Below are 4523 nucleotides of genomic sequence, written 5' to 3'. Positions count from 1 at the left end.
AGATGAGTAAATGACATAAAAATCCACTTCCGGGCCCACTTGGTGTGTGCTTGGGCTGAGCATTGAAGCATTTTCGTGTAGAGACTCTTCTTGAAGTTAAACGCCAGTTTTTATGCCAGTTTGGGCGTTTAACTCCCATTTTGGTGCCAGTTCCGGCGTTTAACGCTGGGATTTCTGAGGGTGACTTTGTACGCCGGTTTGGGCCATCAAATCTTGGGCAAAGTATGGACTATCATATATTGCTGGAAAGCCCAGAATGTCTACTTTCCAACGCCGTTGAGAGCGCGCCAATTGGGCTTCTGTAGCTCCAGAAAATCCACTTCGAGTGCAGGGAGGTCAGAATCCAACAACATCTGCAGTCCTTTTTAGTCTCTGAATCAGATTTTTGCTCAGGTCCCTCAATTTCAGCCAGAAAATACCTGAAATCACAGCAAAACACACAAACTCATAGTAAAGTCCAGAAAAGTGAATTTTAACTAAAAACTAATAAAAATATACTAAAAACTAACTAGATCATACTAAAAACATACTAAAAACAATGCCAAAAAGCGTACAAATTATCTGCTCATCAATGGGAAAGATTGAGATTTTGGTTGGGAATGACGGGGAGATTCGCAAAAATTGTAGGGTCTTCAACTAAATGCACTTATACATAGAATGTTAATAGTGGCATGTGCCCGGCAATGATAGTGGTGACTATACATATTTGTCTGAACTATTTAACATATATGTCTATAATTCAACTATCATATCTATTAATGAAAATTATTATAACCATTTTCAAGTAAATAGTCACATTTTTCGGGGTGTAAAGAAAATACACTTTGGACTTATTAAAAAAATTATGACTTATTCGGGGTGCAAATCTGTCTCAACACCCATGGACTATACCCAAAAGTTCAGCAAGAAAGTGGAACACCACTATCTGAGATCACTGGTTACAGAGAATAGTTTGAAGGATTGTATACATAGCTAATTCAGACTCGACATAGCTTATGCTGTTATGTAGCATGTCGTCTAAGTCAATTTCTAAATTCCCCTCATATGGATGGAGAACTGGGGATTCAATACATCAGACTTTAGAGGAAATTTAGCTTTGTTTTTCTGTTTTAGAGGAAATTTTCTGCATTATTATGGTTATTGAGTCAGTAATACAGGAAAATTATTATGAAATTGTTCTTCATTTAATTACTTAATACCAAAGATATATATGTTTCAAATTTCTTCTGAAAGAAAGCTTATAATAGCAGTAGCTCCATTTAAAAAATGTGTATTAAAGCAACAAAATACTGCATTTTTTTACACTAAAAAAACAGCATTAATTTAAACAACCCCCAAGTAATGTACTATTCAATAAGTGTATATAAGAGAGAAGAAGAACTAATATAAGTATATTGAAACAATACTTTTATGAAAGATTTCAGCACATGAATAAATCGTCATTCCACTTGATTGAAAGAGACATAAATGAAAAGAAAAATGATAAAATCAGAAAGACTCCAACTAATCGTTTGCCATCGCAACCGCCGATCTAAAATGTTCTGGTCGATCAATGATTACTTCCTTGATGTGAGATATCCTGGGCCAATACTCTCCTACTCCTGCCACACATTTTCTACCCAACTTTGGACAATTGACAATTACCAAACTTTCAAGGGCTGTGAGGCAATGAAAATCATTCGGGAGTGACATCAACTTTCGACAATCACAAATTCTAAGCCTATTCAAACAAATCAAAGATGATAGCCATTTAGGAAACACCTCAAAGTTGATGCAACCTCTAATTATCAAGGTGTGTAATGTATTTGTAGATGATTGAACCCAAGGAGGCAGGGTCACCAACTGCGGTAAAGATTCAAGCCATATACATTTCAATCTCATGTTGGAGTCTTTGGTTCCAAATTCATATTCCTCTGGAAATTCCAACTTGTCACACCCATTAATATGGATATACTCTAATTGAGGAAAATGCTTGGGATCAATTGTCAGAAACTTGAAATTGCTACATTTTCCAACAATCAATGTCTTAAGAGTAAGTAATTTTATCCCGAGAAATAAAGACTCTAAATTCTCGCTAAACGAGATATGCAATCTTTGAAGAAACTTCAAGTTTGCAATCTCCTTCTCAGGCAAAGAAATCTGCTTTGTGGTTATCTCCAAACGTCGAAGGCTAATTAACTTTTCCAAACCTCTGGGTAATACTTCAAGCTCGGTACACCCAACAAGCAAGAAAGTTTGCAAACATTAGAGCATGCATATAGAATCAGGCAATCTCTTCACTTTACGATTATATTGCAGATCAAGAAATCTTAAGTGCTTCAAATTATGAATGAACCAAGGTAATGTTTCATAAGTTGAATTACTTAAGTCCAACATATACAGGTATTTATGCTTCAACACCGATGTATTGAGAAAAGCTTTATCAGTTCCAATTTATGTACAGGAAACAATATAGTTCGGAGAGTTGCTGATTCTGGAATATGAGATTTGTCAGGCATATGCTTTGCCAAAAAAGACAGATGCTGAACATTCTCAGGCATATTTTGGATGTTCAAGTTGACACACACGCACTGATCTTTTGCAACATAGATCGCAAGATCGTGCATTAAATCATGTATTTTAAAACAATAGCCAGCCCCAAAGTCAATAAAATCCTGAAGAAAAGATTTTGACATTAATTCAAGTAAATATTGATTGACAATATCTTCCAAAGACTTGTTTTCTACTGATGATGGAATGAGACCAAGTGCTCCCCAAAGAGAAGAGACAGTTGCACTGATGAATACGTAATCCTTTGGGAAAAGAGAGAACATAGCAATGCAATGCTTTAAATATGATGGCATTTGATCATAGCTTAATTTTAAAACAGGTAAAATGTCATTTTCCTTTTGTGACAATTTCCATATCTCATTATCTCGCACATGTTCCCACTCATTTATCTTATGTTTTGAAAACAATGAACTCCTAGTGTTCTTATTGCCAAAGGAACGCCACTACATTTTTTCACAATTTCTCTCGCAATATTCATCAATTTCGGATACTTCTTCTCTTCACCTTCTTTAAAGGCCCATCTAACAAATAAAGACAATAAATTCTTTAAAGAAAGACCTTATAAATTATAGGAGCTAACAGTACCCATCATGGAAGCGATAGTGGGACTACGAGTAGTCAGCAAGATCTTACTTTCGTTAGAACCATCATTTCTAGCAAATCTTGTAATTCGAGCCATTTAACACGATCATCATTCCATACATCGTCCAAGACGAGTAGGAATTTCTTCCCAGCAATTTTTTTTCTTAGAGTATGTTGCAGTTGCTGCACATCCAAATCTTTCACATTTTGTTGGCCAACAAGAGAATAAGAAGATGCAAGATCTCCTTCACTAGCACACATGATAATTTTGATCAACAATTGGTTGAAGTCAAAGTCATCAGAAACACAGATCCACATTTTCAATGAAAAAGACTCTGTTATCCTCTGATCATTGTACACCAATTTAGCAAGGGTAGTCTTCCCCATACCTCCAATTCCCACTATTGGAATAACTGAGATATGTGGATTTTCCTGCAACAAAAGCTTTATGATCTTCTCTTTATCAAAGTCCCTCCCTAGGGTATTTGACTCAACAACATGGGAATAAGTCATTTCCCTCCTATGCACAACTCGCCTATCAACATCAATTCTTTCAAGCCCAAACTTATTCCTATCAGCCGCAACCAGATCTAATCTTTTCTTCATTTCTTCTAATTTTTTACTCATCTTATAACGAAAAACAAGCGAATTAGAACTCGAGAAGAAGCGACCTACCTTGTGTTTGGTGGTACCATAGGCTTTGACAACTTGCTTCCGCAAAATCTCGCACTCGAGTTCGTCAAGCACGATCTCGGCATCGGAGAAAATGCGCTTGATCTGCTTCAGCCATTCTCGCAGCGCGTGGTTCTGCTCTTGCTTTTGCTCAGCATCTAACAGCACAGCTTTGACGTATGAGAGAGTGTGTTTGAAGTCTTGCAAGTCATCGTACACACCAATTAGTTGAGTAGCCGCTTCGTATGCAGGAGAAGCCAGCTTTTTTATCAATGATTGTGCCACATTGAATATGAATGATTCAGCCATGGTTAATGGAGAATGCAGATCAGAGAGGAGGAGAGATTCAAAAGCAGGTTCAGTGAAATCAATGTGAAGTCTCCAAAACCCAAGCAAATGTTAATAGTCAAAATGTTACACACACCAGCAACTGAGAATGTGCTGCACTTTTTTTAATAATTAAATTTTAATATTTATTTATATTAATAATTAATTTTAATAACATATCTTGATCTTTATCTAATATGATTGAAAAAAAATATTCTAATCAACATATATTTTTTATTTTTTTAGTTTGGTTATAATATGTAAACAATGCTTAATGTAACTAAATTCAAATTTTACTTTTGACTAACACGAAAACCTAGGAAAGAAACAGTCACCGAGGCACTAAAGTCTATTAGAGCAATTCTAATAAAATTAATTTTAAATATTATTTT

General features: G+C 35.5%; 2 pseudogenes; one reads left to right on the top strand and one right to left on the bottom strand.

Moving 5' to 3' along the window:
* LOC107494322 (peroxidase 44-like) overlaps positions 1-640 on the top strand; it is a 17507-nt pseudogene extending 16867 nt beyond the window's left edge.
* A 698-nt stretch (positions 641-1338) lies between these two features.
* On the bottom strand, positions 1339-4152 carry LOC107494321 (putative disease resistance protein RGA3; annotated as a pseudogene).
* Between the last annotated feature and the right edge of the window lie 371 nt (positions 4153-4523).

The sequence above is a fragment of the Arachis duranensis genome, chromosome 6, assembly GCF_000817695.3.
Source record: "Arachis duranensis cultivar V14167 chromosome 6, aradu.V14167.gnm2.J7QH, whole genome shotgun sequence".
Lineage (NCBI taxonomy): Eukaryota > Viridiplantae > Streptophyta > Magnoliopsida > Fabales > Fabaceae > Arachis > Arachis duranensis.
This window is presented reverse-complemented; position numbering and strand designations above follow the sequence as displayed.